The 26,363-nt window shown below is 41.1% G+C and overlaps 1 protein-coding gene and 1 long non-coding RNA gene across 7 annotated transcripts in view; one reads left to right on the top strand and one right to left on the bottom strand.

The window, feature by feature from the left end:
• Positions 1-26,363, bottom strand: part of ST6GAL1 (ST6 beta-galactoside alpha-2,6-sialyltransferase 1) — a 120,632-nt gene that overhangs the window by 30,670 nt on the left and 63,599 nt on the right. For 2 of the 6 annotated variants that reach the window (XM_036017825.1, XM_036017827.1), the window contains exon 2: positions 3,489-3,624. The exons of 3 other annotated variants lie outside the window; for them this stretch is intronic. The gene's annotated coding sequence lies outside the window, so the exon portion shown is untranslated. Of the gene's footprint in view, positions 1-3,488; positions 3,625-9,105; positions 9,388-26,363 lie in introns of those variants that run through there. One more of the 6 variants, XM_036017826.1, reaches the window with a different exon arrangement.
• LOC118498833 lies at positions 3,642-7,005 on the top strand. Its single transcript, XR_004901312.1, has 2 exons — positions 3,642-3,874; positions 6,874-7,005. It is a non-coding gene; the product is annotated as an uncharacterized LOC118498833 (long non-coding RNA).

Here is a 26,363-nt window from a genome sequence, read left to right as displayed (position 1 = left end):
AAACTCCCTAAAATTCTAAGGGGCCCAGCACCCTTATAAAATTGCCAGAGAGAACCCTGGATGGTGTGGCTCAGCTGGACAGAGCACTGTCCCATAAACTGGAAGGTCACAGGTTCGATTTTCAGTCAGGGCACATACCTGGGTTGTGTGTTCAGTTCTCAGTCAGGGCACATCTGAGAGACGCCTGACTGATGTTTTTCTGTCACATCAATGTTTCTCTCCCTCCCGTTCCCTCTCTCTAAAATCAATAAGCCTGCCCTCCAGTGAGGATAAAAATAAATTTAATTAATTAATTGTATTAATTATTTGTCTCATAATAGATTACACCATAGCTCTGTGATACATCTCTCTAAGTGGTGATGGACTCCTGAGTGAAACGAGCAAGGGTTAGCTTCACAACAAAACATTCAGGTTTAGGGAGTGCCTTGCAAGAGCATTCTCAAGGGACAGGAAGCTGGCTTGCCTCATAGTAAAGGATAGGAAACCTCATTAGGACAGCAAACAGTGACCAATTCAGGAAATGAAAACAAAGATGAATTAAGCACACAAGTTGTTGTTTCATTTAATGTCACCATAAACCAGGGCCCCTGTGATATACGACTCCAGCAAGCACTACATATATAACAGTCAATTATGAAGGACATCTCCTGAGCTGTTCAGAGGCCCTGACCACCACTAGCCATGGTCTTCTAATCTCCATCTCACAGATCAGCCACCTGAGGCTCTGAGAGGTTAAGTGTCTAGTATCACAGAGCTGAGGTTCAAATCCAAGTGCACTTGATTTCATAATCCATGTCCTTTTTACTGCATCCTGTACAGGACTGTTGATTTCATAATCCATGTCCTTTTAACTACATTCTGTACAGAACTGCTGAAAAGTTCTGGAAAATTGATTTCACTAAAAAAATAGAGCTTGAATAGTCCCCTTTGATCTGGGTAAACTTACTTCATTTTCTCAGAATTTATTGTGTAACTGAATGGAAGATGAAAGCACTTTGAGCTCAAACAATGTCTGCATCTTTACAAGAGCATTAAACTCTTTCCTGAATGAATGAGTTTATTTACCACAATAAGTGTAAGGAATCACCCTTGGCTTTTGCTAACCCACTTGGGATCTACACCCCCTTCCTATGGAGCCTGCTCCCAAGGGTGTCAGGGATAAAGTGGTGGGAGTACTAGATAGGGTATTCAGGAAAGCTGGGTTCTTGTCCCCATTCTTTGTGACTGGATAAGTCACTTGACCTCTCTGCACCTAAGTTTCTGTACAGTCAGTAATCATCTCTTCCCCATCTCATTTACAGAGTGCTGGGTGGATGAAACAAGGATGGTATTACCAGGCTTGTATAACAAATGCAAAGACACAGGAGGTGTTCTGAACAGAGACCAGACCACAGAGCAGCCCCTCCACATGAGAACCATGTAGAGGTGACATGGGACAGGGAATGAGACCAGAGTGGAGCACTGGCCCTGACTCATCAACCTGAGCTTCAGATCCCTCAGCTGAAACTCTTCTTTCATGTCAGTGACATCCAGACCATTCTTGGAATTTACTGGCAGTACCAACCAAACAGGGCTTCTTACCAACCCAGACCTCAGGAGCCAGTAGCTTTGGGCAAGATGGGTTCCTGCCTGGGCTGCTGAAGTTTTGATAGTGGTGGTGAAATGTACACAGAGGAAGAATTTCAACTTGAAATCAAGAAATGATGTTACATCATCAGAAAACTAGGAAACTCAATGTCCTCAGATGCCCAGCACAGCTAATCAAATGACTATGATAGCTGAAGAAGAACTAGAGAAGAAGGGAAAGTAGCATTTAACAAGTGCCTACTGTATACATGGTAGGCACTTTACCTGCAGTCTCTCATTTAATTTATACTATAATACTGTGGGGTGGATATTAAATACCCCATTTGAGGAAATGCAGAAACTAAAACTTAGCAAGGTTACAGGCCTTCTCCAAAGTCAACAGCTCATCAGTGCTAGAACCAGGAATCCATCCCAGATCTGATTCTAAAATTCATGGTCTCTGCACCAAAAAGACAAGCATCTGTGATAAAGGACAGTGAAAAGTCAATGCTGACCAAAGAAGATGCAGAAATCAGGGTCACTAAAGGGAAAACTCAATCTGCCAGACAATCAGCACTCCAGCAGCCATTACCTGTGCTCACAGTTTACCACCCAGGCAGCCCTTTCACAGTATTGCATTTATGACACCCATACAACCCTGTGAGAGAAGCAGGGAAATTTTTATTAGCACCATTTATAGCTGAAGAAACAGATTTTTTTCAGTATAAATAATTTTCAAAGTTGCATGAATGAGTCAGAAATAGTGGAGCTCAGATTTGTATGTGGATGAGTGAAATGAAACAGGAGGTAGAGAGGTGGGGCCTTATTCACCGCCTGGAGAGCTGAGGCTCGGAAGGAGCTGGTGTTCAGCTTCCTGCCAGCACCTACGCTCCAAGATCGAGTTTCCCAGGGAAGAAGTGGTCAGCCAAACAGCCAGACACAACACAGTCCTGCAACTTTAAAGCAGCCTCAGCCTTTCGGGTCTGTGCCCAGTAGTGGCCTCAAGGCACTTACTCATCTGAAACCTGTGGACTTTTTGATCAGGCACTTCAAGCTTCAAGACCTTTTCCCATTTCTTGAGCTGCTCTAGAAAGACATGGGAACTAAAGAATTTTTATTTAAATAGCCCAAGCTAAAGAAAAGAGGTAGCAGATTGTTTTCCCCAAATTCTTCAGGAAAATACACCAAGCTCCCAATTTGCCAGTCACACTCCAATGTGACTATATAAGCTTCCAGGCCTTTACACTGCTGTAGTCTCTCCCCTAGTCCATCTGTCTGACAGCCAGACAGCAAGACCTCTCTGCTCTGACCTCCTGTGGAGCCCACCTTCCTTTGAACACTATTCTTGCTCTGAATGCTCACATCTAGTGCTTGCTTTTTACTGACCTCTGCCAGAGGGAAATCCTCCTGGCTCATTTCTGAAACCCCAGTGCCCAACACATGCCTAGGAAAAAGAGGGCACCCAATTAAGGATTATTGAACAGATGAGACTGTATCAATGAATCCTTACAACCCTTATCAGACTTCCAGATGCATACAATAACAACTCACATTATCACCTACAGAGAACAAGTCAGCACTGAACCAACAGAAAGAAAATCCTAGACAAACCGAGGCTCTTGCCTCCTGCCCCAGCCTACCCATGACCACATGCACAGCATCAAATGCAGGATTTGGCACATAGTGGGGCTCAAAAGGGGTGGACTGATTTACAGAATAACTTCAAACCTTATATTTACAGTGTGTAGAAATAGACAACCACCTATCCCCAATCCTCACTGAATCAAACTGAAAAAAAATACATGAAGGAAACAGTAAAGCTGCAGCCAAACATGGAGACTCTGTGACCCTTGCCAGCACACTCTACTGCACCATTTTCTCTTCTGGGATGTTCCCCTTTGCTGCCTCCAGGTGTTTCTTACCTGCTTCTGATTAATCCCCCTGGGGCTGCAGGCCCACCAGGTCCTCAGGATCTAGCACTGTACTTCATGGGAAGGGTATCTGCTTTATCGGTTCTGGAGGCCACTGCTCATTTTTCTCAGAATGATGAAAAAATATCTGCAAAGGCCAAAAAAAAAAAAAAAAGAGGTAAGAGCTTAAAAGGGCAGTGTTAAAAATTAACAGGATAGGTAGGCACTTCTGCTACTGCCCAGCGTGGGCCCTGGCCTAGGCTATGGCTCAATCCGGGAAGGCCCAAGGACTTAGAAAAAGAGAGGTAAGAGCTTATTACAGGTGCAGTGCCCTGGGCCCATGAACAGCACAGATAGCTTAGGAGAAGACTGATACTATATAAGAACATGCTGGAAAGGTAGAGCAGAGATCACAGATCAATCCGGGAAGAAAGAATGGTTTGGGAATACATAAATAGCAATTTGGGGGAGAAAGGAGTCAGTTCACCTCAAAATAAACTCTAGGCAGATTTTTTAAAAATTATTTATTATCAAATAATATTTAATGAAATGTGAAACTTTAATCATATAATATTAATGTAAAAGTAGGTTATGAACAGCATAAAGTATACTATTCAAATATAGAAAAATACATTTTTTAAAATGTGCATGTGAGAAAGAGAAAGAACTGAAAAAAAGAAATCCTGGATGGTAGAATAATGTGATTTCATTTTTTAATAACTTTTTTTGTATTGCAAATTTCTAAAATATAGATGTATTGCTTTTACAGTTGGAAAAATATTATAAAAATGTAATTTTTAAAAGCTAAAAATACAATTCTCTATTTGTCAGCTCTTTTTCTTTCTGATGAAATGTAGAAAAATAACAAGACAAAGTTTAATAGAATCAGTTGCATAAAAATTCCAAATTTTATGAAATGAAAAATGCTGTAATATAAAGGAAAAAAAGAGTTAAGGTATGCAAAGGGTTAATACAGTAAAAGCCTCTCAAAATAAACAGGTAATCAACATGAGCAGGTGGCCAAGTCACAAAATAGAAAATACAATGAACAAGCATGTGAAATTATGACCCTGTCTGTCAAGCACAGGCCAGCAGGCCCGCCTGCCACTTCCTGGGTCATGAAGAGCTGGAATTCCCCCAGCCTGAACCCCAGGCCTTCAGGTGGGATTTTCTCCCATTCAATGTGAAGAAGCTAGTTGGTAACCGCTACAGCTACATCTCCCAGGACAGCTTGATTGTGTATTGAGTTGATACGTAAAGCTTTGTATTAAGTTAATTGTGTATTAAGTTGATATGCAAGCATACAAACCTAAAAGAGGCAACTGGAATATTAAGAAACATAAGATATATAGAATTTACATTAGCCAGCAGTTTTCAAAGTGATAATAATATTCATTTCTGGACAGATTATAATAAAATTGTTCTATTTCAAGAAAGCACTAGAAATGAATTTAATCTTTTTAGAAAGTAATCATGCCATAGGATTAATAGCTCGTGACTATAATCATACTTCCAGGAAACAAAACTGAGTAAATAACTCAAATAAGAAAAAGATCATAAACTTTGGTTTCTTCACATGTAAAATGATTCCCTACCTTACACAGTGTAGTGAAGACAATTAGTAGAATAAAGAATGAGTTCTATAAAGCAATATGCACATGCAAAAATATTTTTCTCCATTTTTAAATTATTTATAATGGTAAAAAATCCTAAGGTTAACAAATAAGCTTCCAGCAATAGGAAAATAATTAAACAATAGTATATCTACCATTATAGAACATGCATGTGTGTGTTTAAAATTGTGTGTAAATTTAAGTAGCAATGAGGGAAAAATAGCTTACAAATTATAATGAAAAATGTGAAACAGAGAATGTTACCATTGTGAATAAAAACTATGCATGTCCAAAAACCTAGAAAAAAATGTACATGGTTGAGACCCAACAACTGCTGAGCAAACTGCTAAGAGATGAATTTTCATATTTCACTTTGACTTTCTTTACTCATATTATGTTAGTTGCATAATAAAAGTACAACTGTTGGGGACAATGTTGAAAATATAGCACTTCAACCTTGTGTATCAACTTAATACACAATCAAGGTGTCCTGGGAGATGCAGCTGCAGTGGCCACAAACTGGCTTCATCACATCAAGTGGGAGAAAATCCTGCTTGAAGACCTAGAGTTCAGGCTGGGGGAATGCCAGGTTTTCATAACCAGGAAACAGGCAGACAGGTCTGCACATGACTGACGGGGCAAAAGTTAGAGGTGCCATTCTGTCCTTTGTCAAAAATTTCAGGGCTCCATCAGCGAATGAATGGATCAAAAAACTATGGTACATTTACACAATGGAATTCTATGCAGCAGAAAGAAAGAAGGGGCTCCTACCCTTTGCAACAGCTTGGATGGAGCTGGAAAACATTATGCTAAGCGAAACAAGCCAGGCAGTGAAAGACAAATACCATATGATCTCACCTTTAACAGGATCTAAACAACAAAACAAAGAAACAAGAAAAATATAACCAAAGACACTGAAATAGAGGCCAGGCTGACAGTGCCCACAGAAGAGAGTAGAGGGAATTTCAGGGGACAGTGGGAAGGGTTCACGGGAACAAACTTAAAGGACACATGGTCATAAACTAAGGGGAGGGTGGTAATGGGAGGGAAGTGGGGAGGGATGGGATGGGGGCTGGATTGGGAGTAAAAAGGAGAAAACTGTAATTGAACAATGATTAAAATAAAATTTAAAAAAACATAAAAAAAAAAATTTCAGCCCTGGCTGGCGTAGCTCAGTGGATTGAGCACGGGCTGGGAACCAAAGTGTCCCAGGTTTGATTCCCAGCCAGGGTACATTCCTGGGTTGCAGGCCATAACCCCCAGCAAACACACACTGATGTTTCTCTCTCTCTCTCTCTCTCTCTCTCTCTCTCTCTCCCTCCCTTCCCTCTCTAAAAATAAATAAATAAAATATTTTAAAAAAAATTTCAGGGCTCTCCTTATGAATTCAAAGAACTAACTCCCTGGTAGCTTCCTGGTAGAGTCAGAAATATCACTGATCACTATTGATCTTTTCACATCATGTAAATTTCCTTTGTGGCATGAGAGTTTGTGATGACACATGTATTCATATTATTACATTTTAGTTACCTTTGCCTCCAAATTTCCTCCTACAAAAATGTAAATTCCATAAGTCAAAACTTCATCAGCTTTCTTTACTACTTACTGTCTTTAGTGCCCAAATAAGTGTTTAGCACATAGTAGGCATTTAATAACAATTTATTTAGTGAGTGAGTGAGTGAATAAGTGAATGAATGAATAAATGAATGAAGGGAGAGTTGCCAGCCCTTAAGAGTTCTGCTTCCCCAGGCATCATTACTGGAAAAGGTTTTTTTTCTCTGCAGCCTCTCGGCAAACACAGTGGCAGACATCTGCCCTTTGGATGATGCCTCTTGACTGTGAAGGCTGGTTCGCGGCCATCCTCCCCAATGTATGAGCTGCTGGGGCATGAGGCTACTCCAGGTTCAGTGCACAGACATCAGAGAAGTACAGCGAACCCAGATCTTCCTCCCCACACATCAGCTGCATCTTCTCGGAACCACTTGCCCTCCAAGAAAACAAAAACCAGCCCCCACTCTCGATTTCCAAAAATCAACCAGATGAAACAAAAGTAGTGCAACTGCCCATCTAAATCTATTATAGGTAATGAGGGCCTTTCCAGAAATAATTACTGCTGCTCAAGAGATAGTAAGAGTGATCTTTAACCAACTGCAGAAGTAATAACAGAATCCTCCTCAACTGGCAGGGTGAGACACTTTAGCAATCATGACAATAAGAGTTACTATATATTTAGTACTAGCTAAGTGCTAAGTGCTAAGCACTGACTATAGCTTAGAGGTTGAGTAAGAGCCCTAGAATTAGACTGATCTGACCAAGAGTCCAAACTCTTGCCTCTCACCAGTTACATGACCTTGGGCAAGTTACTCAACTCCCTAAAACTCAGTTACCTTATCTGTAAAACAGAACTAATAAAAACAGAGCCTATCTCATAGGATTTTTAAATAGTCAAGTAAGAATACACCCAAAGGGATAGCAATAGGGCCTGTGACAAATCCTGTTATACACATCACTTCTCACCATCAGCCTGCCCTGCGGATACCCTATCCCCATTTTATAAATAGGGAAACTGAAACAGGGAAGATGAGTAATATGCCCAGAGTAACTCAGCTGTGGCATTCCACATGTCCCATGCTCTTTCATGTTTTTTGTAGTCCTGCACATAAAGTTCCTTTTGCATGAAATGTGCTTTCCTACCCTGCTCAAATGGGAACACACCCACTCAGCCTCCCACACCAGCTGCAGTGTCACTTGGCCTCTGAAGCCTTTCTTGACCCCTCAGAGATGGACACAACTCCGCTGTTGCCTCTGGCTCTCAGCAGATTACATGACATTCATCTGTTTGCAGGTCTGCCCCAACCAGACTGAGAGCTCCTTTAAGATTTATCTCCAGCCTCTGTTGTCTAGCCAAGCTCTTCTCTTCTACCTAAGTCCTTGAATATTTTAGCTCCTGGATCACTATACTTCTTGGCACCACTATTTCTGCCATAACTTTTGGTGATATTAACACCCACCTACAGAATCATTCTAGTCCCTTGATCTCTCAGTTCTGTGATTTTCTTTACTCCAATGATTGTGACCTCAGCCATTCATTCCCAAGGTCATATCTCTCATCTTGTCATTCACAAAAAATATACCCACCCCACAGTCTTGATTTTAGGCATATCCTCTCTAATTACCACCTATAATACCTTTGACACTATTTCCAGTTTCCCTCTTCTCCCATTCTCTCTTGAACCCACTCCTTCAGCCCTCTCCACATCCATGAAAACTGCTCTTGTCTATGTTACCAAAGACCTCCACAGCCTCTGTGTTGCTAATCAAATGGTTAGTGTTCAATTTTCCTCTGATTCAGTCCATCAGCAGTATTTTATGCAGATGGTCACTTCCTCAATCTGAGAAGCAAGTGAAAGGAAGCCCTGAGAGATTTACAAATTGTGCCAGCCAGTAGCTGTGTTTGCAAGCATTTACCTGAAGACGAGCCAGGCTGCCTGGATGATGGTGGGGAGGGGGGAACTGTGCCCAGATCAAAGCCCTGAAGATAATGGGGCTTTCATTGCTGCTTGTCCCAACTCTTCAGATTCAGGTGGAAAAAAAGGGTCTCTTAACAAAGATTAGATCTTTTCCCAGGAAGGCAGGCACAGATAGGTACGATTATGAAGTCCGCAGATACACCTGAGTACATTTCCCTGAGGTTTTTTAAAACATGGAGAACAGAACTTTAGCAGGGGGGAGTGTTAAGTCCCAAAGAGGATGGGGCAGCTGTTCCATGCTTTCTGATCATAATCAGCCACTTTGAATGGCTAAGGAGAGCTCTGAACTCAGGATTAAGAGAGCCATTGCAAAGGGAAATCACAGGCCACTTGCTACCTGCCTTCAATAGGCATATATTTCTATAAAAGTTTATAGAAATAAATTTTGGCGGGTGCTTGGGAAAAAGTGGGCACTTCACATCCCATGAGTTCCCTCTTTGTATGTTGCCCATCCCCAGCCCCAGTAGGCACCTTGCCCAACCTTACCACACTAGAGACTACTTGGCAGTCCATTCCATCCATCAAGGGCAAGTTGAAGAGAAGGAGCAAACAGGAGGGTTGAATAAATACTGCACCCCTCCCTAGCAGCAGAGCAACTCATCCTTCCTTCACACCCAACAATCACACCCAACAGAGAAGTAGACAGAAAAGAAAATAGGCTACCTTCCTCCTCAGGAAGAGGAACTGTTTCACCTCCTCATCTTTAAAAAAAAAAGAATTCAGTTGGTATTAAGAAAGTTTTAACCCTTTGCAACAGCATGAATAGACCTGGAGAACACTATGCTAAGTGAAATAAGCCGGTCTGAGGAAGACAAATACCATATGGTTTCATTCATATGGGATCTAACTACAAAATAAACTAACAAACAAAACAGAAAGAGACTCAGAGATAGAGAGCAGGCTGACAGCTGTCAGAGGGAGAGGGGGATTGCAAAGCTGGGTAAAAAAGGTGAAGGGATTAAGCAAAAAAAGAAAATCTAAGTAAACCTCATAGACACAGACAACAGCATGGTGATTACCAGAGGTAAAGGGTGTGTGAAGGGAAATTAGAGGAGGGTAAAGGTAGGAAAAATGGTGATGGAAGGAGACATGACTTGGGGTGGTGAACACACAGTATAATATATAAATAATGTATTATAGAAATGTACATCAGAAATCTATATATAATAATTCCTTAACCAATGTTACTCAAGGAAATTCAATAAAAAATTAAAATAACAAAAATTAAAAAATAAAGGTATAAGAAATAACATCATGAACCTATCTGTTTTCATAACCCAGCTCCAAAGATTATCAATATTTGGCCACTTTTCTTTTATCTGATCCCATTCCCCTTTTTTTCCCTGGAGTCATTTACAGCAAATGTCAGCCTCACCTCTTTGGCACCTAGAATGTCTAGCTATGTACCATCCTTGAGAGAACTGAGAACATATGCTCTCAAATTATTTTCTAGGGAGCTTACTTCACACACACACACACACACACACACACACACATACATCTGCCATGCCATTAGCGCCTAATATCCAATTCATTTTTTGTTGAATTTATTGGGGTGGCATGGGTTAATAAAATTATACAGGTTTCAGGTGCACAATTATACAACAGGTCATCTGTACACTGTATTGTGTGTTCACCACCCAAAGTCCAGTCTCCGTCCATCATCACCATTTATTCCCCTATACCTGACTCCACCAATTCACTTTCAAAGTGTTACAGATGTCCTTTACACTAAATTCCCTGTCAAAAATGTCTTTTACACTAAATTCTCTGAATTATGATCATAACAAGGTAGACACATTTTGTTTGGATGATATGCCACTTAACTTTCTTTTAGTTTATTAACACTTTCTTTTCTCCCTTATTTTTCTTTTTCATGACATATATTTGTTGAAGAAACTAAATCATTTGCACTGAATCTGACTGATAAAATCCTCATGGTGTTAACTTACTTCTCTTTGCTGTTTCCTCTAAACTCAGTGTTAGATATCAAGGCTCATTGAAATTCAGCGGTTTCAGGTTCAACGGTTCTTCCAATACTTTGACAATATATCTATGAGGACCTAAGTCCTGGTTGTCTAATGGAGTTGCAGTGGGGAAAAGGCACAGAGAGGCCTGAGTTCCTCTGCTTTGCAGTGGTCCCTCTAAAACCAACAAATACTAATATTCATAAATAGGTACATTCACTCAGCAAATGCTTATTGTCTGTGATCCAAACTGGAGATACAGCCAAGTAGAATGCAGCCAGAACTTGCCTCCCAGAGAAGAGGTAAATAAAGAGTAAACCAAAATAAATAAATGTGAAGTGGTAAAACTGCTATGCTGAAAATTAAAGCAGGGAAAATGGAGAGAACAGCAGGGTATGTGTGGAGAGAGGATGGAGATCAGTTTTAAACTGGATAGTCAGGAGAAGTCCTCACTGAGAAGAAGGCATTTGAGCAAAGACTAGAGACAGGTAAAAGAGGAGACATGCCGATTTCTGAAGGAACAGGGTCCTAGGTGGAGGGAATAGCAAAATCCCTAGGCAATGGCTGGCCCATTTCAAGGTGAGCACAAAGGCCTGGAGTAGACTGCAGAAAGAAAAGAGTCTGAGCTGAGGTCAGGGAAGTGTTAGGAGCAAGATCATGTAGGGCCTTGGACCAGTAGAAGAATTCTAGATTTCACTCTGAGTAAGACTTGGCTAACTTATGTTTGAAAGGGATCATTCTGGCTATTGCATTGAGAACCAAGTGTGATGTGCAGCAGATTAAGGGAAGATTAAAGGCCATTCAAGAAGTTATTGCCTCAAAGATAGTGAAGGACTAAGTGAAAGCTATACTAACCTCCCAGGACCAAACTGGAATGACAACTAAATAGTAGAGAAGTCATCTTGAATAACCAACTGAACCCTAGCTGGAGAGAAGCCTTACAACCATTGACAGACAGAAGAAGGCACTTCAGCACAACGTGACTGGTTGGGAGTGTGGAGGAGACACAAGGGGTCTGGCTGGGCTCCCACTGCTGAAGTGCCAGAGGGATATTTCAGTGGCCAGGGGGTTCCTGTGAGTAGAAGGAAGAAAATAATTAAGATCAGAGCAGAAATAAATAAAACACGGTCTAAAAAATGATACAAAAGATCAATGAATCCAAGAGCTGGTATTTTGAAAAGATAAACAAGATTGACAAGACTGACTCATCAAGACAAAAAAGAGAAAGGACTCAAATAAATAAAATCAGAAATGAAAGAGAAGAAATAACTGACATCAAAGAAATACAAAGGATTGTAAGAAAATATCATGAACAATTATATGCCAACAAACTGGATAACCTGGACAAAATGGATAAATTCTGAGAAACATATAATCTTTCAAAAATAAGTCAGGAAGAACTAGAGAATCTGAATAGACAGATTACTCTTAATGAAATTGAAGCAGTAATAAAAAAACTCCCAACAAACAAAAGCCCTGGACCAGATGGCTTCACAGGTGAATTTTACCAAACATTCCGAGAAGAACTAACACCTCTCCTTCTCAAACTATTTCATAAAATTCAAGAAGAGGGAGGCTCCAAAACTAATTTTATAAGGCTAGCACTATCCTAGTTCCAAAACCATATAAAGACACTGCAAAGAAAGAAAATTATAGACCAATATCATTGATGAACATAGATGCTAAAATCCTCAACAAAATATTAGCAAACTGAATAAAACAATGCATTAAAAAGATCATACACCATGATCAAGTGGAATTTATTCCAGGAATGCAAGGATGAGACATTTGCAAGTTAATAAATGTGATTCACCACATAAAAAAGACGAAGGATAAAAACCACATGATTACATCAATTGGTGCAGAAAAAGCTTTTGATAAAACCTAATATCCAGCCCTGGCTGATGTGGCTCAGTGGATTGAGTGACAGCCTGCGAACCAAAGGGTTGCCGGTTCAATTCTCAGTCTAGGGCACATGCCTGGGTTGCAGGCCAGGTCCCCAGTAGGGGGCATGCAAAAGGCAACCACACATTGATGTTTCTCTCCCTCTCTTTTCCCTCCCTTCCCTTCTCTAAAAATAAATAAATAACATCTTAAAAAACAATAATCCAACACCCATTTATGATAAAAACTCTCAGCAAAGTGGGAATAGAGGGAACATACCTAGACATAATAAAGGTTGTATATGACAAACCCACTGCTAGCATCATGCTCTATGGTCAGAAACTACAAGCATTACCCTTAAGATTGGAAACAAGACAGGGGTGTCACTTTTACCTCTCTTACTCCACATAGTACTGGAAGTCCTTGGCACAGCCATCAGACAAGAAGAAGAAATAAAAAGCATCCAAATTGGAAAGGGAGAGGTAAAACTGTCTTTATGTACATATGGCATGATAGTGCACATAGAGAACCCACAGATTCCACCAAGAAACTACTAGAACTGATAAATGAAGTCAGCAAAGTAGCAGGATACAAAATTAATATTCAGAACTCAGTTGCATTTTTATGTATCAATAATGAACTAACAGAGAGGGAAATTAAGAAAACAATCCCATTCACAATTGCTTCAAAAAGAATAAAATACCTAGGAATAAACCTAACCAAGGATGTAAAAGACCTGTACATGGAAAATTACAAGACACTGAAGAAAGAAATTAAAGAAGATACAAATAAGTGGAAGCACATACCAAGTTCATGGATTAGATGAATTCACATCATTGAAATGTCCATACTACCAAAAACAACCTATAGATTCAATGCAATTTCTATCAAAATTCCAGTGACGTATTTCACAGAACTAGAACAAGTATTTCAAAAATGTATATGGAACTACAAAAGGCTGCACATAGCAACAGCTATCCTGAAAAAAAAGAACAAAATTGGAGGAATCATACTACCTAATATAAAACTATACTATAAGTCCATAGAAATCAAAACAGCCTGGTTATTGGCATAAAAACAGACATATAGATCAGTGGAACAAAATAGAGATCACAGAAGTAAATCCACACCTTTACAGTCAATTAATATTTGACAGAGGAAGCAAGTACATACAATGGACTAAAGTTAGTCTACTCGATAAATGGTGTTGGAAAAATTGGACAGATATGTGCAGAAAAATGAAACTAGAGTACTTCTTTCATGACACACAAGGATAAATTCAAAGTGGAACAAAGACTTAAATGTTAGACCCCAAACCATAAAAATCCTAGAAGAAAACATAGGCGACAAAATCTCAGACATTGCTCATAGAAATGTTTTTATCAGATATATCTCCCCAGGCAAAAGAAACAAAAGAAAAAATAAACATATCGGACTTCATCAAACTAAAAAGGTTTTGCACAGCAAAAGAAAACATCAACAAGATAAAAAGACAACCCAAAGAATGAGAGAATATATCTGCTCATACATCTGATAAGGGGTTAATACTAAAAATTTATAAAATACAAAACTCAACACTGAAAAAACAAACAACCCAATTAAGAAATTGGCAAAGGACCTGATTAGACACTTCTCCAAAGAGGACATACATGGCCAATAGACATATGAAAAGATGCTCAACATCACTAATAATCACAGAAATGCAAATAAAAACCACAATGAGATACCATCTCACACCTGTCAGAATGGCTATCATCAATAAGTGAACAAACAACAAGTGCTGGTGAGGAAGTGTGGAAAGGGGATCCCTTTTGCACTGTTGAGGGGAATGCAGACTGGTGCAGCCACTGTGGAAAGCAGTATGGAAATATCTCAAACAATTAAAAATGGATCTGCCTTTTGACCCAGCAATCTCACTGCTGGGAATATATCCAAAGGAAGACAAAACACTAATTCAAAAGAACATAAGCACCCCTATGTTCATTGCAATGTTATTTACAATCACCAAGATATGGAAGCAGCCCAAGTGTCCTTCAGTAGATGAGTGGATAAAACAACTTTGGGACATTGACACGATGGAATTCTACTTGACTGTAAAAAAGAAGAAATTTTCCCCTTTGTAACAGTATGGATGGACCTGGAGAACATTATGCTAAGTGAAATAAGCTAGTCAGAGAAAGATAAACACCATATGGTTTCACTCATATGTGGAATCTAAATCAACAAACTGAACTAACAAGCAACACAGAGACAGGCTCATAGATAGGGAACAGATGACAGCTAGTTGGGGGTGGGGAGATTGGGGGGTGGAGGGATTAAGCAAAAAGGAAAAAGGACTCATGAGATATGGACAACAGTGTGGTGATTGCTGGGGAGAGGGGCACATATGGTGACTAAATGGTAATAGGAAAATATATAATAAAGATTACATTAAAAAATAAAGCCCTGGCTGATGTAGCTCAGTGGATTGAGCGTGGGCTGCAAACCAAAGGGTCACCAGTTTGATTCTTAGTCAGGGCACATGCCTGGGTTGCAGGCCAGGTCCCCAGTAGGGGGTGAGTGAGAAGCAACCACACATTGATGTTTCTCTTCCTCTTTTTCTCCCTCCCTTTCCCTCTCCCTAAAAATAAATAAATAAAATTTTAAAAAAATAAAATAAAAATAAAAATAAATAAAAATATTCAACAAAATACTAGTGCAAAAAAAATTAAAAAGAAGCCATTGCAACAATGTAGGTGAGAAAGGCCTATAAGTTCATTTACTGAGCTCCTACTGGGTGATAGCATTTTACATGTTAGCAAGTTGAATCCTTACCACCATCCTATGGGGTTAGATTATTAGCACTCCTCTTTTATAAATAACAAAATGGAGGCTCCAAGGGAGCCAGGTTATTCTAACATGCAAGCTGCTCATGCTATCCAACGTATGTTCCTCTACTCACGTTCCTTCAAAGAGCTCCTGAGAGCCTGTCTGCATGACCAGGTCAACTATAGTTGCCAGGCACTATCTTGGACCTTCTGATGACCCCTCTTTACTCTGTCCTGATCCCCATCTTCTTAACCTCTCAGTGTGAAAACCTCATTCTCATCTGTACCTTAGGACCCAAACTTTCTGTCCCTTAAGACCTTGACCCCTATGGTCCTCTGAGGCTAACTCAGAGAACCATAATACCTCTGAGAAATGGTCTATGTGCCTTGGATTCCAGAAACCTCTGAAATGATGGGTTTCCTTTCTCCAAGGTCTTGAACTCTTAAATTGTGTCACCTGAACTGCCACTTAATCCTGTAATGATTCCTCTTCCTATTTCCTCATTTCAGGGATGGCTGGGTGCCCCACCAAAAATGTGCTCAAAAATGGGCAGTTGCATATAGAGTGGTGGCTGAAAGTGGCACCTCACCCAGGAATTACATTTTCTAGCAAGTGCACACACGCACACACCCTGCATCTAGGTGGTATCCTATGACTAGTTATCAGAAATGAAGTGTGAACAAAAATAACATGTGTTACTTCTAGGCTAAGGTGATGAAGTGAGACCATTACAGCAGCTAGCACTACTATAATTAATACTGTTACTTAGCAGAGACTTCCTAAATATTTGTTTTTACTGGTGTAAGAACATCAGCAGAATTCTTAGCTTAGATTTTTCATCATCCACACAGTTCTCTCTTCATCCCAACATTTCACTAGCACAGTGAAAAAACTTATGCTTCCCTTAATTTAGTCAAAGCCAACAGTTCCTAAATTCATTCACACCAATACCTCTTGTATTTGTTTTCCCTGCTATGATCCCCAGGTTTTGAAAGATGTTGTCAGCCAAATTTAATTAAGAATTTGCATTCTTATTTGTTATCAAATGAACAAAGATATTGCTGCCAATAAGAGCTTCTAACCAGCATGAGATTGCCATTGTTATCACAGCCAGTTGATAGAAATCCAGCGTGATTCAAGAAACTTGGTGGTTTCCTCAGCCTATGCAAGTTTGTCAGGATGAATGTGCTTCTCCCATTTGGCTTTTTTAAAAACAAAAAGTGTTTGTTTTAAAAACAAAAAGTGGATCTCTAGAGACCTGGGGAAAAAATTCTGGTTGGTATGGCCTGAGACTTACCCCGATACAATCATGGCTTTCTGATCTCAATTGGCCTCCTTAAAAAACAAAAACAAAAAAAAACACAGGTGCTATTGGCAGGCTAGACACCAAGGGGTGCTTAAAAAACTATTCTGAACTGCCCCCAACTGGGCAAATTAAGGCGTTTTAAGCTTATCTGGAAGAATCTGGCTCCCAAGTGATTAAAAATCAGAAGAACAATGTAAAATCAGAATTCTACCCTCCCATCATCTCAGCACACAGCAAGCACTTGAATGCACAGCAGCAGTTACATTTGAAAGATAACGCCCTGGACAAAACAGCAGAGCTGTTACAGGTAGGTAGGGGAATTAGGCTGCCCAGAGTTCTCCCAGGCTGAAGCAAAGGAGGAACAACACGAGAGGGAAAGAATTCTATGGAAAGACCAAAGATTAAGAATTTTCTCTTAAATCCTGATAACAAGGGTCTGGTAAACCTACATCTCTCTCTCTCTGTAAACACCAGTGTAACTGTCTTTTGTTAGAACAATATCATCTGCTAATGTTGTCTTGAACATAATTTCTTTCAGGAATTCCTGGGCTGAAAAATCATGCCAGGAGCTGTTCGTTTTACCCTTGCATAAGGAAGTCAGGGCCAGAATTTTATTTCTTGACAGAATCATTGAAGTAACGTCCCCTTAAAGCCACCCAGGTGAAAACAATTTACCTCTCTCACCTTAGCAAATTGATGTCTTTCCTAGGACCAGTCCAAAGCCAAATGGGCCACCATACAAAGAGAAAAGGGGGAAGAAGTTAAAAGAGAAAGAGTTTGATCAAGTCCGTCCTCAGGAAAAAGGAATCACTTTGAATACTACTTTTCTATATTACCTGGGCATTAATATCACCTAGGAAGCATTTTAAAAATGTAGATGCTAGACTCATACATAGAGAGCAAGATGACAGCTACTGGGAGGAGGTGGGCAGGTTAGGAGGCGGAGGGATCAAGAGAATAAAAAGGACTCACGGACATGAACAACAGTATGGTGATTGCAGGTGGGAAGATGGGCATAGGGGGTTAAATGGTTATAGGAAAACCCAATAAAGTTTTTTAAAAGTAAAACAAAAATGTCGATCCCTAATATCATCCTTAGTATATTGTGATTTAATTCCTCTGAACCAATAAACATTAACAGAGGCCTTAAAGAATGTAAAAATTCACAGGAGGGTGGGCAGAAGCAGGATGGGAGGGAGGACAGGACTTCATTGGAAGAAGAGGGGGAAATCATCTCTTGCATACTCCTTCCGTCACCATGGGAGATGAGTCAACACATAGGCTCAAGTATTTAGTCCCCATTTAACACAGACTCTTCCTCAACCCAGGGGGAGCTTGCTGCCCCACGATGGCTCAGAGTTACTGAGTAGCTGCCAAGACCTTCCAATTCAATCCAGTCTTTGAGAATTTCAGGCCAAATTGTCATCAGTTCTGAGCTCCTGCCCAAAGAGAAGTGAATAATTCATGTCTGTAATGAGGCCAAGAGTAGTCAATACTACCAGAGTGAGAGAGCTAACAGCCCTTGCATCACGGTGCACCTTTCTGTGCTCATGACTGTGATCTTGACTTTCTCCTTGGGGAAGGAGTGTTCTGTACTCTGATCAGTCCAAGATGAGGGCTCGCACTTAACTTCCACTCTTGGCCTGCAGTCATTCTCTCCTAGAAGGTAAGGGCTGGTTTTCTGGATTTTCTGTTCCCCACACCACACAAAGACCAATTAATGTCTGCACCCATTTTGTGTTTATTGGCACATATTGACCAGTGGAAGTTTTAGATCTTTAGATATTTAGAACTTAGCACTCACTAATTAACCTCACCCCCAAACTTCCCTACTCACCATACCCTCCTCTCTTTTTAGGGATCCCAATGCACCCAAAGTAGAAGATTCCAAACTCTCCAGCATGGAGCCTCCACCTGTGTGGATTTCCATCATACCCCTGGCCTGAGCAAATTATCTCTTGCATACTCCTCCAGGTGCTGTGTGTCAGAATATTATTCTTCCAGTTAGTCAGGGCTCCATGGGGATAGATTTCTCTGTTTCCTTCTCAGCACTGCCAAGCACAAGGCACACAGGTGGCACTCAATATCAAACCGGTGCCCACTGCCAGGGCCTATGGTATGCATGTTGAGAGTGGGTGGTGGTTAATTTGTAAATAAAAAATGATTTTAGACTTGAACTGAAAACATCGATGAACAGGAAGCACCCACTGAGCAGATAGCCCTGCACAGAGAGAGGAGAAAGGGTCATTACCATGACTGCTTTCAGGGGTTTCCTATGTGTCAGGCACTGTGCTAAATCTGGACATGCAATACTTCATTCAATCCTAACCACCATCCTTGGAGGTTGGCGTTATCATTTCCATTTTTTATATAAGAAAACTGAATCTTATAGAGGTTAGAGGATTTTTGCTAGTAAGTGGCAGTGCCATGGCTTGAATTAACCATCTGAATCCTAAGACCGTGCTTTTAATGCCTATACTCAAATGGTCATCTTGTTTGACCTCTGACTCTCAGCCATAAGTATGTCCACCTAACCCTAGAAGCAAATGGTTTTGGTCCCTAGAACTACTGGTACCAAAACTCCAGACCCAGGCACACATACAATGCTAGACACTCAACATATCATCTCACTGAGTCCTCCAGCAGCCCAATGTGGTTGCTGTTATTACAATTGACTTTTGTCCTTTACAGAGTCAATATTTGGGATTTTGAGAACAGCCCCAAAGGTTGTATTGACAAAACTAATTTTTTTTTCAAGAGCAAATATGACATACGTGCACTAGAAAGCCGACATGAGCCAGTCCCTTGGCGCATGAGAAAACTCATTCCAGGCTATGACTCAGGATGTCAGGGTTCTATGACCTCCATGTGCCAGGAAGTGATGGAAATAACTGCTCCCAAAGAAAGCACATTACTAGCCCATGTCACCACAAGTTAATACTCAATAAATTTCTTTTATTAGATTTATAAATGCCTATAGCCCTATATTCATAGACTCCCTGAAGGACAGAAATCACTTAAATTGTTCGCTTATGTGTGACTACACATACAGGGGAGATGACGTGCTCTGGTGGCATGTGCATGAGTTCCTCGCCTGTCAAGAGAACACATGCCTCACCTTCGGGCTGCTGTCAGTTCATGAGATCTTGGTCACAATGACGAAGAGGATGTTGAGAATTCTCAAAGATTCAAGAGGACTCTCTCATGAATGTACAGTCTATTGTTTCAACATTCTATAGAAAAGGAAACTGAAGCTGGAGGAGGTCCTGTGACATGCCCAGGAAGGTCTGGCTCTAAAGCTAGTGTGCTTCACTGGCTTTAACTCAACAGTAAGCCATCCAAAGTGTGCCAAATCCTGCATGCTGACCCAATCACAAGCAGACTTGGAAGGATGGAGGGAAAGAAGGAGGGCTATAGAAGGGAGAGAGCTTTTCGTGGGCTCCCGACTCTCCCTCCAACCCTTCATCAGTGCTGGCCTGGGAATGGCAGAGCTGTGAGTTTACCTTTTGACCATATCCATTCAGATCAATCAGTTCAACCAAGATGCAAGTAATTGGGCTCAGAACAGAGAGCCTGGGGGTAAATGTCACTCCTCAAAATGCTAAGTTAGTAATACCACAAGAGATCAGACAGGACCCAATTACCCAATGCACTATTTACTTTGTCTGTTTACCCCCACTAGATACCTGAGTACCTGAACCATCTAGTTACTTCAATGTTCCCAAGGCCAAGGTCAGTGCCTTTGGTTAGCTTTGCTCCCAAAGAAGTGAATGTTTTCTTTTGCAAAGGTCAAGTATCTTAAGCCAGGAGGAAAGGCCCACCTCCAGCCTGAGAACAAAGAAGCCTTCATGATATGGGAAAGGTCAGGAAGATGGGAGGGAAATGGGCAAGGGCAGGGCACTAGGGCACAGAGAAAGGTTCAAGTTAGCCCAAGCAGTTGTGCAAAGCTAAAGCTGAAAGGAAGACTCGAGGCTCCCTATGTGGCACAGTGAGTAGCAGGAAGAATCTGGAGTTTATTGGCTACGTAGTGAAGAACAGATAAAAAGCTTCAGAGCTGGGCAGTGAACTAATAAGCCAGAGGGGCACTGTGCAAGTCCAGCAGTAGGAGAGGAGGCACTCTGCTGCCCACAGCACCCCTGCCTCCACTTCCTGAAAGCAAGTACCCAATAAACAAATAATAGCCATTGCTTCTTAGGCACCTACTATGTGCCAGGCACTGTGCCAAGCACATGTTTAATCTTCAAATTAGCTCCATAGACAGATAATTGCTGAACCTATTTTACAAGTAAGGAAACTGTAGCTCACAGAGGCATAGGATTTGCCCACCATCACCCCACTGTGAAGAGGCAGAGCCAGTATCTTAATTCAGAATGGCCTTAAGTCAAGAAAAGATGGTGAAGCCCCCTGTGCTGATGAGAACCAAGACTGAGACTTTCAGCCAAGATGGAAGTGTAGATAGATATACTTTGCCTCCTTGCACAACCAAAAGGACAACAATAAATTTAAAAACAATAAATAACCAGAACTGCCAGAAAATCGAACTGTGTGAAAGTCTGACAACCAAGGAGTTAAAGAAGAAAAATTCATTCAGACTGGTAGGAGGGGTAAAGACAGGCAGCCAGAGTGGAAAGACACAGATAAGATGGAAGCTGAAGAATTAGGGAGGCAAGGTGGCTGGCAGACAGGAACAGGCAAGGTGGTGGCTAGCAGACCAGGTGGTTTCACATTTGCATGTGGATAAACTGGGAGGAACAACTGGGGAGCAAGACAGAACATGCGACCAAGGGTTCCACCAGCACAGGAAAATAAAACCTCAAAACCTCTAGCTGTAAAAATCTGTGGAGGTTGTGGTGGTGGAAAGAACTCCCAGCCTCACAGGAGAGTTTGCTGGAGAGACACACAGGGTCCTAGAATATACACAAACCCACCCACCCAGGAATCAGCACAAGAAGGGCCCAGTTGCTTGTGGGTAGTGTGGGAAATGACTGAAAGCCAGCAGACAGCTGGGCAAGTGGCATTGTTCCTTCTTGGGCCCCTCCACTGCATACAGCACCAGAACACAGCAATGTGGGTTGCCTCACCCTGGCAAATACCTAAATCTCTGCCCCTAACACATAATAGCTGAACAAAGACAAAATATATGAGATCAGAGCTCCAAAAACAGAAGTAAGCAATGAAGAGATAGCCAACCTATTAGATGCACAGTTCAAAACACTGGTAATCAGGATGCTCACAGATATAGTTGAGTATGATCACAAAACGGAGGAAAAAGTGATGGCTATGCAAAGTGAAATGGAGAGAAATGTACAGGGACCCAAGAGTGAAGGAAAGGAAACTTGGACTCAAATCAACAATTTGGAACAGAATGAAGAAATAAACATTCAACCAAAAGAGAATGAAGAAACAAGAATTCAAAAAAGTGAGGAGAGGATTAAGAACCTCTGGGACAACTTTAAACATTCCAACATCCAAATCATAGGTGTGTCAGAAGGAGAAGAGGAAGACCAAGAAATGGAAAATTTGAAATACAAAATGAAGAACTCCCCCGATCTGGCAAAGGAAATAGATTTCCAGGAAGTTCAGGAAGCTCAGAGTCCTAAAGAAGTTGGATCCAAGGGAGCACACACCAAGGCATATCAAAATTTCATTGCCCAAGATTAAACAGAAGGAGAGAATCTAAAAGCAGCAAGAGAAATGAATAAAGTTACTTACAAAGGAGTTCCCGTAAGATTATCAGCTGATTTCTGAAAAAGAAATCTTGCAGGCAAGAAGGGGTGGAAGAAATATTCAAAGTCATGAGAGGCAAGGACTTACATCCAAGATTACTCTATCCAGCAAAGCTATTATTTAGAATGGAAGGGCAGATAAAGTGCTTCCCAGATAAGGTCAAGTTAAAGAAGTTCATCATCATCACACCCTTATTATATGAAGTGTTAAAGGGGCTTATCTAAGAAAAAGAAGAAGATCAAAACTATGAACAGTAAAATGACAACAAATAACTATCAACAACTGAATCTAAAAAACAAAAATAAAAACAAACTAAGCACACAACTAGAACAGGAAGAGAAACACAGAAATGGAGATCACATGGAGGGTTATCAGTGGGAAGGGGAAGGGAGGAGGGCAGGAGGAAAAGGTACAGGGAATAAGAAGCATAAATGGCAGGCTCAAACAGATAGGAGGAGGTTAAGAACAGTATAGGAAATGGAGAAGCCAAAGAATTTATCTGTATGACCCATGGACATGAACTAAAGGGGGGAGTGCAGGTTGGAGCAGGGGTACAGGGTAGAGGGGAGTACAGGGGGGGAAATGGGACAACTGTTAACAGCATAATCAATAAAATATATTTTTTACAAAAAGAGAACCAAGACTGAAATGAAGAAGATCCTCAAACAAGACCTGGTTTGGAAGAATGGTGCTAAATTTCACATAAACCCAGCTTTGGAACCAGATAAATGTAGATTTGCATGACAATTTCATTATTTGTCACCATGTAATCTTAGGCAAATTATATGAGTCCTTGGGCCTCCATTTCCTCATCTATAAAATGTGTGCAAAACCATCCACCTCACAGGATTGCCAGGAGGACTGGAAGGGTCTCGTGGTCTCTGGCATGTGTCAGGTGCGAATAAATGGTGACATGTAAACCTGGACCTGGTGGTGTAGGAGAGGAGGGACAGGAGGCTTGGGCCTGTCTTAGCCACTGCAGGTGGAAGAAGCCTTCTTTTCCGAGAGTAAGAGATGAAGTTTCCAGAGTTTCACGAGTCAATATTTGCCTTGGGCTAAACATAGAAGAATGATGTTCATCTCAACAAAACTGGTACTTGCCACTTTTGGTGTTAACGATTTCAACACTGCTGCTTCACAGTGAAGAGAACAAGGGAGTCAGAGACAAGAGGCTGTTACTGAGAAGGCTGAACTCATGGAAAGGTCTGAAGTCAAGGCCCAGTTTTGAGATCCCTAGCTCTCCAGCCTAATCACTGTGTGTACTTCAAAGTCACTTGTCCTTTCTGAGCCCCTGTTCCCTCCCAGTGTAGGGGGCTTAATAATCCTTACATCACAGAGTTGTAATAAAGCACAAGGGAAATAACAGATGAGAAGGAACTTTTAAGCTATGCAGATAAAACAATTATTTTAAATTTTTCCAAGGCAGTGGCTTAACTCCATCACCTCCATAAAGCCATAGGAAATGTAGCTGTAGATAAAGTACCCATCCCCGTCTGAAAGAGGAAAAAGGAACACTGACAAACACTTAAGACACTAAAGATTTCTTCTATTGCCCTGGCTGGGTGGCTTAGTAGGTTAGAGCATTGTCCCATACACCAAAAAGCTGTGTTCAGTACCCAGTTGGGATGCAAATGGGAGGCAATTGATGGGTCTTTCTCTCTTACACAGCAATGTTTCTCTCTCTCTTTCTCTCCCTTCCTCTCTCTCTAAAAATCAGTAAACATATCCTTGGATAAGGAATAAAAAATTGAAGTGTCATTCAATGATGAATTGAGGGGAATTACAACTGTTAAAAGAATCATTTCTCTATAATCATCAAGATGAAAACATAAAGTTGTTCAGTCTTCTCAGAGCTTGTACACCCCTGAGAGTCCAGGGAGGATTCCGGGAAGTTTGGTACTCATTTCCACAGAGCAGAGGGCTCACTGCCCAAGGCAGGAACAGTCAGTAGACCCAAAATCCTCACAATAAAGCTTGCTGTCTTCTCTGCGGATTTTCCCTCACTTTAGAAAATAGGCCAAACTCACTCCACTCCCAGCCCCACCCTTATGTCTCTTGCAACTGGAATGTACACACACACACAAAAAAAAACCCACAGGAAAATCAGTGAGGTGGTCCCAGAGCAAAACCCAGGCAGGCTGACAGCACTGAGGCCAATCTTGAGTTCCAGAGAAATACTTCTTTTCCGGTCAGCCACACCCACCCTCTGAGCTGAGAGGGTGTTGGAAGGTTTCCTAGCCTCACCTGTGAGCCTGGGCCAGATGGTATTCAAATAACCTAAAGGGTACCCACCCTCCTCAACCTCCCAACACCCTCTCCCCTTACCAATCACAAGTAGGAGAGGAAAAATACTTCGAGTTTTCGCTTAGTCTTCAAGCAGATAGGTTATTTGGAATCATGACCCCCTCCTCTGTTTTGGCTATTGTCAGTCTCCTGGAAGGGGTGCGTGTGTGTAGCAAGAGCATATCCAACTTAGGGGCTCTGGGCCTGGATACAGAATGAGAGTGGGAGGAAGATGAAGGACCAGGAAAATGGGCAATGAATTGAGGCAGAGATCCCAGCTTAATTGGGCTGCCTGGAAAGATCACGCTCCAGGTCTGAATTTTGCTCCAAAGAGTAAGGTGAGACACTGCCCAACAGCCCATCTGAAGTTTACCCTGATCTTCTGACCCAAATACTGCAAAGTGCGTTTCTGCCAGATCAGATAAATATTTAATAGTAATCAGAATTTGTTTCCCCAAGATCACCTAACTCCCCTAAGATGGAGTTCCTGGCCTAAATTAGCTGCCTCCATCTGCCAGCAGTGACTGAAAGAGCACCCAGCAGGGAGATTACAAAGAATGAAAAGTGAAGAGGCCGTGACCCAACATGAGCAGCGATTCCTGCAGGGGGCCTTCCCTGTGCAGTGTGGGGGATCCCAGCTCTGAGCTCCTTGCCCTCTCTGGGCAGCACAGCAGAAGGCCCTTCAATATCCCAAGCCTCAGCTTCACAAGGACAGCAAAAGCTACTGCCTTCAGATTGACCACCGTGGATCATGCTTTTCCCCTATAAATCTCTATGCCTCTCTCTTGGGGAGGCCAGCGTAACTGCTCTATTTCTTCAGTGAAAACATCTGATGCTCAAAGAGGTTAAGGTTGTACAAAGTCAGTAGCTAGTAAGTGGTAGAGGCAGGATTTGAACACAGAGCTACCTGTATCTGATTCTGCCTCTCATCTTCAAAATGGGGAGTGAGAAGGGGGCAATAAATCTGTCTTCTTCTACTCTCCTCCCCTGTGTCCTCCCCAAAAGGGTAGAAACCAATTCAGTGGCAAGTGGGGAGTCAATGTCACTGGAAATCAAAGAAATACACATTAAAATAACAGGATACCACTTTCCCCCTCATTAAGTTAATAGAGGGTAAAAATATATATAATATAGAACTGACAAGGACACTCTCATATACCTCTTGTGTGAAAATAACATGCAACCTCTCTTCTGAAAGGCAATTTGGAAAAATGCATCGAAGTATTAAAAATGTCCATTCTCTTTTAACTCAGTAATTTCATACCTGAAAAGGAAATAACTAGAGAGGTTGTCAAAGACTATAGTTCCATCTCACCCCAGGCATAACTTAAAGCAACCTCAATTCACAATGATAGAGGAATGGTTAAATGTAAATGGAATGTCCACAGGATGTGATATGATTAGATTTTCTAAAATCACATTTATGAATATTTCTTAAAGTTTTTTAATGATAAATTGCATACGTATAGAAAACTATAAAGGTAGTATAATGAACAATCATGTATCCATTACCCAGCAACAGCAGTTATTAATTTGAGGCCAGACTTGTTTCACTGACATCCACCCAGCCCCCAACCTTGGGTAGTTTAAGCAAATCCCAGACATCATATCACTGCATCCATTAAAATGTCAGCATGTATCACTAAAAGGTACTATTTGTAAAAATACAACCAAAACACCATTGTCAAACCTAAAACAAACTTTAAATAATTTATTGTTTTCTTAACAAAATAGGAAAATGTAGGTAATATAACATAAATTTATAAAGC

This window comes from Phyllostomus discolor, chromosome 2 (genome assembly GCF_004126475.2).
Source record: "Phyllostomus discolor isolate MPI-MPIP mPhyDis1 chromosome 2, mPhyDis1.pri.v3, whole genome shotgun sequence".
Classification (NCBI taxonomy): Eukaryota; Metazoa; Chordata; class Mammalia; order Chiroptera; family Phyllostomidae; genus Phyllostomus; species Phyllostomus discolor.
Note: the sequence above shows the minus strand (reverse complement) of the source record. Positions and strands in the feature narration are given on the sequence as shown.